The following is a 16,019-nucleotide window of genomic DNA, read 5'->3' as shown; positions in this document are numbered from 1 at the left end:
TACATTGTGAAAGGATTCCTCCACTGAATTAATTAACACGACATCACCTCACATATTTACCTTTTCACTTTTTTAGTGAGAAAATTTATGTTCTGCTTTCTTAGAAAATTTTAAATATACAATACAGTGTTATTTACTTTTAAATAACTAATATGTATAATACAGTATCGTCACAAAAATCTTAAACATTATTCAAAATAAATAGACTCATTTTTCTCTCTCCAGGGTTAGCTTCAAAATTGAAAGTTTTCCATGGAGAGTGGAGTATGGTTAAGAGATGTCATTAGGAGTGAATTTTTAATCCTTGGCGATTGGGCAGAGTAAAAAGAGTTCAGGATAAAAACTTGTTAAGAAAAATTATTGCAAACTTGGAAATAAGTTTAACAAGTCATCAATATGTTATCTTAGGGTCATATGGTTACATTGTTTACTAAACCCATCTGAAGATTATCCATAAAAATGTACTTTGTTTAACTCATTTTAAGCAAAGTCCCCGACTCAGTGTGTAGGGGAGCACAGGAAACTTGGCTGGAAAGTCTATAAGGAGGGAATTCCAAAAAGGGAAGTTGGCTGAAGGTGCCACTTTTTTCTTGAAATTCTGACTTAGGGAAATCGGCCAAAGGCAGTACCCCTAATTATTCCTTGACCTTTCCAAACAAGTCTGTGCATGTGCAGACCCTCGGGTGTTTACCGGAATCTTTTTGCTTAATATTTAGGTGTCCTTGCTTAAAGGACATTGCAGACAAACATGTCCTCCCAAGATGACTTACCCTACTGATTGTATCTAAAAGATAAACTTTATCTCAAACTGCTGTTAACAATAAAAGCCTGAAGAGGCAGGCAATTGAGGCTGTCTGATTCCTTTAGTGAGGCAGTCCCTTAGCCCTCTCTTTCAGAGCAATTCTGTGTCAGAGTAATCATTCATCCATCGCTCAGGGTCTGCTGGTCAGCCCCAGCATCAGTGAAGTTACATGTTAATTTGTATATTTTTCCCCCAGAGAGATGTAGATACTTTCTCTACTAGAAGAGATAATCCCAATTACTGTTCGTTGTTCTAGAGAAATCATCAGATTTTGTAAATAATCAAGCAATGTATTTTATTATTCCTTTATTACATTGACAACAAACCTCAACTCCACAAATGCACCTTGAGCTGGATATACTATCTTAATGGTTCCCTTTTCAATTACTTTTTTTTGACACATGTTCATTTTGTATTTGTTGGACTCGTATGTTTAAACTTTTTGAAAATCAGACTTTAACAGACAAAAGTATGCTACTTTACTTTTTGGGTGCTATTTAATCTGACCTCTGTTTTCTAGGGACAATTCATGCTTTGTTAGGCTATAGCAGCTCTTCATTTTGTATGCATAATTGTGATTTGCTCTTTTTAGATGTGCTTGTTAGTAGTTTTAGATTTTCTTGTGGCAACTTCTAACTGAAGCCACTTGGCAAATAATGTCTGTCCTCTGGAAGGCTGCTCTGCGCTTCTTTCTTCACTGACGGACCTAGAAGATCCATCCAGCCCTCTTGGAAATCCACTGCCTCTGCAGATTCAATGGACCCACCATGCCTCCTTTCAGCACCATTAGTAAAATGAGCTTACTCTGAAGGCAGTAGTCTAGGAAGACTGTTTCCACGACAGCCTTTCTTCCTTACCCTTTTCCAAATGGTAGTCAGACACCAAGCTCTGCAATTCCCAAACCTAGTAAACACATGTTCAGCTCTCTAGGTGGTTGACCTGAAAACTCACTTGACTTGAAATAAGAGGGAAGAAACCTCTCACATCCTTCTTCTTTTTTTTTTCTTTTTTCATCCATGGGGACTCATTATATAAAAATATCTCTCTCTCTGAAGGAATCTTCTCCTATTTCTTTAACATCCACTCACATATAAGTCTTACCACGTTTACTTCTTCCTTATTTTCTTGGCTATTCTTCATAATTTTGAATAGTATCACCCATGATTGTTGCTATTTAAACATATATATGCTTAAAAACAAGAAATTTAAAACTTCTAAACAGAATAATAAGCCAGAGAAACATAAAATAACTAGAATAAAATATTGGGAACATTAAAAAAAAGGGTGAAATGATATTTTAATATAACATTACCTTCTACAAATTCCAAAGTAAAAGATTATTAACCAAGTGGAAAAAAGATGCCAAAATCTATGCCAAGAATACACAGAGTAGAAAAATTTATTCAAATTTTTAATAAGTATATAAAAAGATGTTCAAACTTTTTCTTAATAAGTAAAAAAGTACTCAATTATAAACAATATCAATTTATCATACTGGCAAATAAGTTAAACACTTAATAACATCCAATTCTGGTAAGGGTGATTAAAATGAGCACTCATATTTCTGATGGGAATGGCGATCACAGGGAAACTAAGCTGACAGAATCTAAAATTGAAATATGCATTTGATTATACTGAACAGTGTCACTTTGTAATAAAAAATTGAAAGAAAAAGCCTTAGCATATAAAAATTTCCTGTAAAATTTCTTGAAGTGAGAAAAAATAAAAAAATAAAAGCATCCCAAACATCAACAGAATAACTTAAAAATCATAACATATTCTATAAATATGTGACATTATATGGTCATTAAAAACATGGATTTTTATAAGATGAAAATTGCAGTGATATGTATCATAGCTGGTAATTTTTTGTAAAAACAAATTTTAATTGTGTATATATGTCTTCACATATTTATATGGGTACAGAAAATTACTTGAAAAGATGTACATGATACAGTTAATATTTTCTTTGTGGAGTTAGAGAGGGGAATGAAGAGAAGGAAGTGAGTGGTGAATTTTATTATGTAGTTCTTTATGTGATTGATCACAGTGTCCTCATTATGCTTTTATGGTTTGAAAGGACACTCCAACAGAGCTTAATTCTTGATTTTCACTGACATGTGCATACAACTTCTACAAATATGGTACAGGGCTAAGTTTCTTGTGAAAAAAAAATCTCTTTTCACGATTAATTCAGTGTGAATTTAATAGCTGATAATGAGCTTTATCAAGGTTTATGAAATCTCCAAAATTGCTAGAGAACCTTCAAAGGCAAGCAATGCTTCCTTTAAGGGCATTTTAGCTATTTGGATGAGAGTTAACAGATTGTAGCTGTTGGAACATTGTGATCTAGTCTGAGTGATAAAGTGAAGCACCATAGTTCATGGCAATAAATGTCACCTCCAGTGACTTTATCAGTCAACTAATATTAAGAACATATTTGAGGGCACAGTATCATGGCTCAGTACTTGACATCCAAACACAAAATATTCTCTAATGTTTATTAGCACTATATAACTTGATTTTTTTTTAAAGTGGCTTTTTTGGTTTTAGAAGTGTTTTTTCTTAGCACCATAGCACACTGCTGCCTATGACAATATAGAACTTGAAATTCTGTAAAACTATGCAACCTTTAACTTGAGTTGTATGCATATATGGCGTATTCCATAACTACTTACAGCCTTATAATATAGGGTGAGGCAGGTGCTTTAAGATAATATTTAATGTTATTGTTTCAGAAAAAGAAATTAAAATAATTTAAATGGTTTTTTAAAAGTAATTGTAAAAACTGACCATGTTAGTAACATCTATTTTGCTATTGGTTAATAATAGTCTAAATTGTTCAATACCAAGAGAGAATATGTATGATTCTCATTAAGTTAAAATAAAACCCACAAGACAAAAAAAAAAACACACACACAGATACTTTGGAAATGAAAACTATTTATCAAACCTATCTATATGTTCAAGACCCTAATGAAAAATAAATGTTTATAATGATATTCTAAAACATATTTTTGGATGCTTGTTCAGTTTACGGATTGGCTTATTTTTTTACCACTCTTCTCATATTATTAATTAATTCTTATTAAGGTAACTTATTGTATGTGTGCTTTGATAGGCTATTGAAGCTCTCCATTCTGTATTTCTCTCTGGGCTTCTCATTCTTATTTCTTTTTCCTATTCTTTCTTTTATACCTCTAACTCTTTTCACCAATATTTGCAGCAAAGCTAGCTCCTATCTGGTCTTGTGCCAAAGATAAAAATGTTGCCCTACAATTTTCATCAATTTAAATAATTTTATTCAGTTCTGCCAGTTTGTACCACTTTTCATTCTCTCAATTGCATAATGATTTTTTACTTATATTTCAGTTTCCTTGATTATTTGTATGCATCCTACATTCCATGGAGAATATGTGATTTAATGTATATACACTTCCTTTATTTTTATATGCTTGCTTGCATTTTGAGAAATATGCTTCAGGAATAATAACTATATAGATAGGTAGCATAAATTATATGCAAAGCACAAGAAAATCCTTAAATAAATATTTATTTTCAGTTTATCCACAACATTGCAGGATGAAGTTCAAATATAGAAGTTCCCTTAGTTAACAAATATGCCCTTTCATGTTTCAGTGAAAAAAGTGAAAAGTCCTAAAAATATACTTCGATTAATATCCCTAAAGGCTATTGCCCTATCTTGAGATTGGACCATACTTTATTTTCCTTTTAATATATTCTAATTGATAGACCAACAATTATTTATATATTTACTGAAACTCTGTAAGTAAAAGCCAAAATCTATTCTGGCAAGTCTATTAGGAATCTGTTTTTCTTTTCTGGTGATAAGGTATATGTATTTCAGTTTAATCAACTTACAAATGCAGTTCTGAGACTACAAAAATAAAATACAGCCTCTAGCCATTGCTCCTCAAAGAAAGAAGCCCTCAGGGCAAGCTGTCAGTTTATATTGCAGTTAAAAAAAGTTTCAGAAGTATCAGCCTCCAAGTAATAAGCACATAAACTATAATATAAAACCCATATCACAGAATTATCTTGATTTATGTGAGTAGCAGATAGAATTACCCAAGGGGATATGCAGCACCATTGAAGCAGAAAAATGCTAAGTTTCAAATTGTGTCTCACAATAGTTTGCACTAAGAAGGCCTTGCTCAAGAGGGTCATAAACTGACTTTAATGGAAGTCAGTAATTTATGGATTGCATGTTGAAACATCTAATTGTTGTTTCTGTTTAAGTAATTGCTATCATGAAAGTGAGGGGAAAAAAGACCAAAGTATATTTCAGAATATTATAGTTTTCTGGATTTAGTGTGGTATTTTATTAAATTACAAATTAATAATAAATTGACTTGACTAGCTACTAAATAACTTTTAAAAATTTTATGATAAAATGTGCTTTATGAGAGACAACGGAGAGAGAAACAATGGCAAATCACGAATAGTGCTATTTAGATGGCTAATTACCACTGAAAGATCTTTCTATTTTCTATAATTTTATTCATAATTTAGGTTTATTTAAAAACACTTGATGTTATTATTGAATCAAAGATATGCTTATGAAAAATGAGATTGCAGGAATGGGAAAAATAGGAAATATGACAATAGTACATCAACAATCTCTTTTCCACCTCAAAGTCAAAACTCTCATTAAATGAGAATTTCAGTATAAAAATTAGGTGAACCCTACTGTAATGATGGAAGCCAGAAAAGGGTGATATTCACTAACAAAGTTAATCCGTTTATAAAAGTGAAGTTATACACTATGATAAAACTAGAAAAAGTTTCTCAGTCTTTAGAACATAAAATCCTGTTGTTATATTTCAAGATACCTAAGACAACATGTCTAAAAAAATTACATGAGACAAAATGCTTAGTTTATACCCCCCCAGTGGCTATAGGACAGTTGTGAATCTCTTTTCCTCAAGTAACAAAATATGGAATTTTATAAGACAAAATATATAATGAATACAAGAAAAATCAACTTAAAACACAATTGAAGAATGCATTAATAGATCACCTGATCATTGAAAGAATAAGTAGTCTAAAATGCATAAGAATATATCTTAGAATAATATAATTCATTAGATATTTTGATTATCCTATCTAATAAAAGAGTACTATGCAAATTAACCATCATTCTGCTACACCCACAAGCCACGCCCACCATCCAATCAGGAGTGAGTATGCAAATTAACCCAACCAAGATGGCTGCAGCCACAGAGAGCAGGAGGGAGGCTTGGGTTTTCCCGGTTATGGAGGAAACCAAGCTTTCCGCACACCTGGCGGGACAAGGCCTCCACTCAAGGCTACAAAGTTTCAATTATAGAAGATAAATAAATCCCAACAAAAATGGTGGCAGCCATGGAGCTGGAGAGACCAGGAGGTTTGAGTTGCCCTTGGTGATGGAGGAAGCCAAGCTTTCCGCAGCCTTGGCCTTCCTTGGCCTCTGCTTAAGGCTACAAAGTTTCAATTATAGAAGATAAATAAATCCCAGATCCCAGGGCCTCTGCTTGGGTCGTCAGGGGGGCGTGGCTGGCCAGTAAACCACCACAGGCCCCTCTTCCAGGCCACCCCACACCCCAAGGGAACCCCCACCCTGATCTGGGACACCCTTCAGGGCAAACCAACTGGCCCCCACCAGGCCTCTATCCTATCTAATAAAAGAGTAATATGCAAATTGACCATCACTCCAACACACAATATGGATGCCCCCATGTGGTCAAAGATCCTGCCCCCATGTGGACACAAGATGGCCACCAAAAGATGGCCAGCAGGAGAGGGCAGTTGGGAGGGACCAGGCCTGCAAGGGAGGGCAGTTGGGGGTGATCAAGACTGCAGGGGAGGGCAGTTGGGGGCTTTCAAGCCTGCAGGAGAAGGCAGTTAGGAGTGACCAGGCCACCAGAGGAGGGAAGTTGGGGGTGACCGGGCCTGCATGGAAGGGCAGTTGGGGGAACCAGGCCTGCAGGGGAGAGCAGTTGGGAGGGGGAACCAGGCTTGCAGGGGAGGGCAGTGAGGGGTTACCAGGCCTGCAGGGGAGGGCAGTTAGGGGTGACCAGGCCTGCAGTGGAGGGCAGTTAAGGGCAATCAGGCTGGCAGGGTAGCAGTTAGGCATCCATCAGGCTGGCAGGGGAGTGGTTAGGGGTGATCAGGTTGGCAGGCAGAAGTGGTTAGGGGCAATCAGGAAGGCAGGCAGGTGAGCAGTTGGGAGCCAGCAGTCCTGGATTGTGAGAGGGATGTCTACTGGGATCGGGCCTAAACGGGCAGTCAGACATCCCTTGAGGGGTCCCATATTGGAGAGGGTGCAGGCTGGGCTGAGGGACACACACCCCCGTGCACAAATGTCATGCACCGGGTCTCTAGTAGTATATAAAATATAGATATATAAGTGACATAGAGAGTTATAGAAAAAGATTTATAAAAGTTTTGTATATATAGGATTAATATATTTTAAAATAAAATAAAAAATAAGACTATAATGATATTACAAATTAATGTGAAAAAAATATACACAGGCCAGTTTCCTTGAGCTGCATTGCAATAAAAATATAATTCAATACTGAACAATTAATTATACTAGTAATTCACCAACAGTTATTGAATAATATGTATAGCTGAATAAATGAACAGCCCAGGAAAATTCAAAATATTTTAATATATTTTCAATAAATAAACTTTCCATAGTTTTTGACTTACTTTATAGTTATAACTTTTTTTCTCTTTATTTTTTTCCCCATAACCATTCATCCCTTCTATATACCCTTCTCCAGCTTCACCCCTTACCTCTGGCAATCACCACACTGTTGTTCATGTCAATTAGTCCTTTCTCTCTCTCTTTTTTTTTTTTCTCAATCCCTCTACCTTCACAACCCCCGTCTCTACATATAAAAGGAGTTCAAGAACATTGAAATACATGTGTTCCAGTTCATTTTATGAAATGCTCAAAATCCCAATTTTAGTGGATGACTAGAGAAAACAAACTATACACCAATCTTGTTTATCTGAAGATTTTGCAGTGGAGCAGTATTAAACCAGTGCAACTTGAATTACTCCTACTCTTAGGATGATGCTCCTGGCTGCTGTGTGGAGACTAGCAGGAGTGAAAGATTGGGGGAACAATGAGGAAGCTGTTGAGGTCATGGTGTCTGGGAACAAAATGGTAACAGTAGAAGTCATAAGATGTGGTTAGGTACTGAATATATTTGAAAATAAAGCTAATTTAATTCATTGAATGATTGGATGTGGAGTATCAGAGAAATAAGAGTCAAAAGGCTTTCCAGGGCTTATAGAATTTTAATAGCTATAGGCTACAAGATTAGGTGTCATTTGTCTGGTCAAATTCAACTCCTCTTTTCTTGGATTGTTACATAAGACCCTAACTTCCCTGGTCTTTCACTTCCCAGGATACATGCACCCTTAAATCTTTCCCCATCTGTGAGTCTTCAGCATAATATTTCTCAAGTGATGTTCCTCAGATCTTGTCCTGGCTGTTTTGTTGTTATTGTCATCATTGTTGTTAAATCACATTATGAGTCTTAGCTTAAATATGCTCTTTTATAATAACTTCCATGAGCATCATATTAAAGTGCACTCCCTTTATACTCTCCTTCATCTCCCACCCAAATCATTATTTATTTCAACATTATTTGTTCGAAATGCTTTAAATTTTGGAATCTTTTATTTATAGACTTGATTTCTTACCTTATATTTTGTCTATATCATTAAATTTCATTAAGTTTCATATAGGAGGCAAAAACTAATTCTGAATTAACTTCTCATGGGCACCTGCTGAGGGCTTGCCCAAAAATTGGCCCTCATAAAACATATAAATAAATGAATAAACCCAAACAAAATTGAGCAAACAACATCTATTCCTGGTTAATTAAAAACCAGTTGATTAATAATGGACTAGTAAGTCACATGATAGAGAACTCTTATCCTAGAACTGTCTTGAAACTTATACTTAACTATGGAAAGAGGTAAAATGTAGCAAGCCATGTGAAGATGTGACAACAATGTCCCTCAACTGGATATCTTCACTTTCTTTTTCAGATGCACCCTTTTCTATGTGCCCTCCAAATGAATGACATTCAGAATTCCTTTATCTTAAGGCTTCCTTCTGAGTTTATCTGAACTTGAATACCAGCAGAAGTGATAAAGGCAGGAGGAGAGTTAAGTTGGAATATGTATTCCATTGGTTCACTGCTTTTAGGATTACTGCATGCTGATTTTAAAATATTATTTAAAATTTTCCCATAATAACCATATAATACTTTTAAAGTATTTTAAGAAAACTGAAAGCTATATTTTTTTATTTTTCATTTAAATTTGTAGATTAATGTGTAGGAGTCTGTATATATTCCAATATTCAGCATGTTTCAGCCTAGAATAATTTCTGTATGGATATAATTTTCACGAATTGTTTGAATAATTTTGGCTGCACCCCAAGCACAGGAGAAGCACAAGGAAAAGCACCAAAAGCGTCACAAAAGTATTTACTGACCTTTACAAAAGCAGTGACACCATCAGGTGAACAGAGATCTGGCAACTTCTGCGCACTTTTGCATCGCTGAGAAGTATACCCATTTGTGAGGTTTCATTATGATGACTTTGACAGCTGTGTGAACTACAGGAATCTTTTCATCAGCCCCATATTTCATGTTTTGGCCTCACTATTCTCCCTACTATTCCATAGATCTTTAGTTTGGCATTTAAAACTTTGAACTAGTAAAGTTCATTTTATTTTCCAGATCTTATATCTCATGACTACAGAAAACGAAAATGCAACTAGAGCAGTTGTCTTGTGCGTCTCCAAATAGCCTATCAAAAACTGCCACTTAGCTTTATTTCCTCTGCTCTCTCCTAACATATTAACTATTTTTAAAAGACAAGATGTAATACTACTTGTTTGATATTTCCTTCTGATTTTTATAAACTTAATTTATCTTCCTTCCTAAAGTAAGGATAGTGTTATCTAATATATAAGAATTAAATACAAGGCTCACTAAGGTTCAAAACAGTTGTTAACATTATTCTTTTAAATATGCTGGAGAATCTCACATTAAATACACATAATCTTCATAACCCATGGGGGAAGAAATGGGGACATCTATAATAATTTCAACAATAAAGATAAATTTAAAAAATAAATAAGCATGCAGAAAACATAAGCTAATGAAATAAAAAAAGCTGATTATTGTTATACTCTTTCTCATACATTTCTGATTTCTATGTAGGTCTTTTCAACCACATTTCAAGAATACTCTGTACTTGCTGCCTCCATTTCTTATATACACACTTGGTAATTTACTCCAAACTAGATCAATTCATTTCCCTCTAATTAAAATGGTCCTTGAAAAAGTTAACCAAAAAAGCTTTTCTAAACTTTCCATTTTATGTGACGCCTCAGTAGAATCTAATAAAGTTGACCACGCCTTCCTTCTTTAAACTTGTCTTTCTGTGGGCTTGGTGACATTTCCTCTTTTATTATAGTTATTCACTGTCACATTCAAGGAATAATTATTCTCTCCACAACCCCCAAGTGCTACACATTAACTCTTTATCAGCCCCTACTCTCTCTCTAGCAGTCTCTTCTGAGCATACAGCTATAATTTCCACATTTATAAAATTGCAATTATAAAATTGCAATTCAAGGATTTGCAATTTTATCTTCAGCTGAGATTTCTTCCTTGAGCTTTAATTTATATCCACTATCATCTGGATCTCACCATTTGACTTTCAAAACCTGTCCAAACTAACATGTCAAAAACTAAACTAATTATCTTTCCCATTTATTTTCCAGAGCCAATTCTTTCTCAGTGTTTATTGTTATAATGGATACATGCCCTTAAATGAGACAGAAATCAAGGGACCATCCAAGACAATAACTTTTCCCTATCTTTCTCATATCTGATCTATAACATTATTCTGTTAATATTACCTTCTAATTATGTTACATCATTTTTTATTTCTAATATTAAACCCAAATCTGAGTTATTCTTGTTTATGCACCATTGTTCATGCACTATCTTGTTAACAACCCCCCAATCATCTCTCTGCTTCTGCTCTAGCCTTAGCTAATGTACTCTTCTCACTTACATATAATGCTTTTTTCACAAGGTCTTCTCCAGTCACTCAGACTGCTGGTTATAGCTGAGCAGATTGTGTTTTACACAACCTTAGGGGACAGCCTTCACTCAGTAGTTTTATATACTTATAAAGTTATAGGTACTTGACCATTTTTTAACAGATGGCAATTACGTATTTTGATAAAAGGGCCTTTTTGGGTAATCTGCACAAAATTGTTCTTAGGGCTAGTAGATGAATGTTCATCCCTAACTCTCTTGCTAACCAAAGAACTTATATGTATACTAGAGGCCCAGTGCATGAAATTCATGCACTCAGAGGGGTCCCTCAGCCCAGCCTGCATCCTCTCGCAGTCTGGGAGCCCTCTGGGGATGTCCAACTAACAGTTTAGGCCCTCTTCCCCGTGGAGAGCAGGTCTAAGCCAACAGTCGGACATCCTTAGCGCTGCTGTGGAGGCGGGAGAGGCTCCTGCCACTGCTGCTGAGCTCACCAGCCATGAGCCCTGCTTCTTGTGGTCAGTGTGCATCACTGCAACTAGTCATTCTGCCATTTGGTCGATTTGCATATTAGCCTTTTTTAATATAGAATATGCATTACTTAGGGACACAGGCAATAGGGTAGTGAAGGCCTGGGACAGGGCAGGAACTGGGTGGAGGGGGGTGATGGGGGAAAGAAGGGAAACATCTGTAATATACACTCAACAGTAAAGATTAAAAAACAATGAAGGCATTCAGTTCTTCTTCATTTATTTGAGGATTAGGTCTAACATTCTAAACCTTCATCAGAAGCTCTCACACATGGGCTGACCTTGACTTTGTTTCTTGTTTTATTTTGTACCATACACTCCTTTTTCTCTTAGGCTCAGTCATCTTCAATTGTTTTTCAATTCCATAAAGCATTACATGCTTTTCTGCCACACTATTCTTTCATCTTTTATTTCTGTTCATAGAGTGCTATTTCCTCTTTACCCAGTTAACTCCTAATCTTTCTTCATATTTCAGCTTTACTTTTATTTATTTATTTTTATTTTTTCTTGAGGAATTAAAAAAGACCTTAATATTCTGTCCTTTGAGTTACATTTGTTATGACAATTGAGGAGCAAGAGTGGGAGTGGAATGCAAAGTAATTAGAAGTAGCTGGATGCCTGCAAGTCTAGTCCACTTAGTTTTTGTATCGGAAGGGCTCATCGCCAGTTTCGTTGAGAAGACACGTGTGGGCGAGGGCTTCTGTCATTGAGAAGGGGTCGCAGTTGGCAGAGGGACCCTAGTCTTCCATGTACCCCTCTCTCCTGGCCCACATCCCAGAGAAGGCGGATGCTGGCACTGCGGTTGGCCATGCTGGTGAAAAAGTCGTTGATGTTGGAGGTTTTCTTGAATCCAGTTAGGTGTGGGCATAACATTTATTTATTTATACATGCATATACTAGTACATATATATACATACATAGACATATATATTCTTATGATCATGTGTCTATAGGTATTTTTTGTATGCCACTTGATCATTTTTGTTTATATGGGTAACACTTTTAATTCTATTCTAAGGGAGTCAGCAAAGGCCTTCAAATGGATAGTTTCCAAATACAGAACAAAGTGTCCATAGTGACCAATATTGGTTATCCATACAACATCTATTCCCCTTTGCTCCTACCTGTTTTGAAAAACCAATTTCATTTAAATTCAGGTACCAAAGGGTGAACTCAAAAGAGTAGTGTTCTCACATAGCAGCTCTGAGGTTTGAACACGATTGTTCAAAACTAATAATTATTATTCCATGATTTTTCTTTGCCAGTGTTTGGATTGGGATGCATATGACCCAATTTTGGCCAATAAAAATATGTTCAGAGAAGAATTTTCTTTCCTTATGTAATAAACTTACGGAAAAAAGTTTCTCTTCCTTCCCACTTGGAACATTATCACACTACTACATGATATTTAGAGGTTTGCATAATTCTTGTAACATGATGAAAAGAGCAAAATGAATTGCCAAATTGTCAACCCAGATTTCTAATATTATCAAGTAACTAAATGAATCCTAGGGTTATCTCTCTTCAAATTTTGAGAAGCAAATGTTATAAAATACTAGAGGCCCGGGGCACAAAATTTGTGCACGGGGGGAGTCCCCTCAGCCCAGCCTGCACTCTCTCCAATCTGGGACCCCTTGGGGAATCTCCGACTGCCTAGGGATTGGGCCTAAACTGGTATTTAGACATGCCTCTCACAATCCAGGACCGTTGGCTCCTAACTGATCACCTGCCTGTCAGACTGATCACCCCTAACCACCTCTTCCTGCCAGCCTGTTTGCCCTCAACTGCCCCCCCCCACCTGCTGGCCTGGTTGTCCCCAACTTCCCCCCACCTGCCTGGTTTCCCACAACTCACCCCCCCGCCAGCCTGATCACCCCTCACTGCCCCCCCCTGCCAGAATGGTCGCCCCCAAATTCCCAGGCATGCCGGCCTGGTCGCCCCTCACAACCTGCTGTTCAGTCTTTGTGTGAGGGTGTCACAAACAATTTGCATATTATGCTTTTATTAGTATAGATTGTGGTTTAATGAATCTAATTCAGGTTTTCTTTTACATTGAAACACAATATTGTGACTTACTGCCTATAAGGACTCCTGTATAGAAAGGCAAAGGGACAAAGAAATGGGATAACCCCACCTTCACATCATTGGAAATCTAAGTTACTCACTACATCCTGGAAGCCTTTTATTATTCTGGAATGATTTGCATGTTTGTTTTGGAAAAACATGCAACTATCCTACATAATAAAATGGTAATATGTAAATTACCATCACTCCGCTACGCCCACGATTGGGCCAGCAGGAGGCGCAGGGGGTGGGACTCAGGGTGGCCGGGGTAGCTGATTGGGCCAGCAGGACGCTGAGCTCCCGGCGCCACTGGCGCCGCGAGCTCAGCGTCTGTGCCATGGCTGCCCCGGAGGCTTTCGGAAGGCCTGGGGCACCGGCGGACAGCCGGCCAGGTCCCCCGCGATCAAAGGCCAAAGCGGGGGACCTGGCCGGCTGTCTGCTCCGGCGCAAGGCCTTTCGAAAGCCTCCGCAGCGCCGGAGGCTTTCGGAAGGCCTGGGGCACCGGCGGACAGCCAGCCCGCTGGTGCACCAGGTGCATGATTAAATCATGCACTGGGCCTCTAGTTGAGTATAAGGGCATTCATAGAAAACTGAGTTGAACAAATTTTAGTTCAAGGAGAGGATTACAAAAATTTTTTTAAGAAAAATGTAACCAATATGTTTATATTTAAATATATAAAACAAGAATAATATTTCTAAGCTAAATTTTAAGCTAAATGAAAACCTTAAATAAAGTAGAAATCAGGAAGTAAAAAGAGGCTGAGATTCTCCTAACATTCCATTTAAAAATAAATGTGTCATTCCCTGACCATTTATTTATAATTATCAAAATTTGTACTAGCAGGATGTAATATCAGGTTGGTAATAGATTATCCTTAGAGCCAGAAATGAAAACTGAGTCAGTCTTGATGGACAGATCCTCAAAGAATATTGAAAGTAATAGTTGCTTTAAAGAGGGCGAATGCAGTTTTGGCAAAGAAATAAGAGAGTATGAGTAGTCACCATGGGGCTGGAAAGTAGCTCTTGGATTTACTACTATATAAATCCACAAGATTAGAGAATTAAAAAACAGATAGCTCCCTGAACTTTATAAAGATTATAGAGAGCTGAAGGCTACAGCCAAGCTAAGAACTATTTACAAATGATCAGCAATGCTCTTCCAAAGACACACAAATTGACAGAGAAGTAGGAAAACTGTTAATGCTCTTCTTTTTGACAGTGTGTCATCTGATGAACCAGTGAGCACAAAAACAAGATAAAGGTCAATAAAATTGCAGTGCAATCCACCAATCATACAAATGTCAGATTTGGAAGACCAATGTCATAACTTTAAATTAAGTGCCAAGGAAAACTCTGAAATCAAAGTACTTGAGTGTGATCTGCAAGCTGGCATAAATGCAATGCATGAATCTTATATTGTGACTAGGGGCCCGATGCATGAATCCATGCACCTTGAAAGGAACTGTGTGCCACGAGGCTTCAGTGGGCACAGGGTCAGGTCTCGGCCCATCCTCCTCACCATGGCCCATTCCCTCCCACCGCAGCCCCCGGTCTCCTGTTTGCCAACAGCCTTGCTGCCACAGCTCCCATGCGCTAACGGCACTGGTCCTGCTCACACCCGCTGACGGCAACAGGTGCGAGTAGCAGCTGCAGCCCTGATCACCCCTCAGGAGCAGGGAGAGGTTGAGAAGCCCTCAGGGGTGATTGGGGCAGGCAGCTGCCACATGCACCCACTGCCAGCACCATGTGATCAGGACCATCACTGGGCACCAGAAGCTGGTGCAAGCGGCAGCTCCAGTGCTGGCTGCAGGTGCGAGCAGGGCCGTCACTGGCAGCAGGAACAAGAAGTGGCTGCTGGCCCTGATCGCCTCTCAGGAGCAGAGGGAGATGGAGAAGCCCTAAGGGGCGATCGGGGCCGGCAGCTGCCACTGGTAACTGCTGACAGTGCCGAGCGATTAAGGGTGATGCTGGGTGTTGGCAGTGGGTGCGAGTGGGGCCACCACTGGCAGCAGGTGTGAGTGCCCAGCAGGACTGCAGCTTGCGGAGCAAAGTATTTTCAGTAACCATCATAGGCTTGCCCTGATGACAGCAACTGGCGGCCCTTCTCACCTGATCCACCATCCCGCCAAGGCCAACACCCGCCATGTTCTGCACTCTGCTGCCTGCTGCCAATGCCCACCATGTTCCACTCGTGCCCCCTGGTGGTAAGCACATGTCATAGCGACTGATTATTCGGTTGTTTGGTTGTGCTGCCATTCGGTCTATTTGCATATTAGGGTTTTATATATATAGATAAGAATCAGTATGTTTTGAGGTTGTGCTATGTATATTATCAAGAATAAAAATAATCTTGAAACACTGATTTTATTTAAAAGCTAATCAAATGAAAGTCTTAAAAATCCCAAAGAAGACCACATTTAGAACAAAATAACTTTGTACATGCAGATATATTTTAATTTGTTAATACCCTTGAGGGACTAGCAAGTGAAGTAAGATTCAAGAGAGAAGGTGAGTTTTATG

Source organism: Cnephaeus nilssonii (assembly GCF_951640355.1).
Source record: "Cnephaeus nilssonii genome assembly, chromosome: 8".
NCBI lineage: Eukaryota > Metazoa > Chordata > Mammalia > Chiroptera > Vespertilionidae > Cnephaeus > Cnephaeus nilssonii.
The sequence above is the reverse complement of the archived record's forward strand: the minus strand, read 5'-3'. Positions refer to the sequence as shown.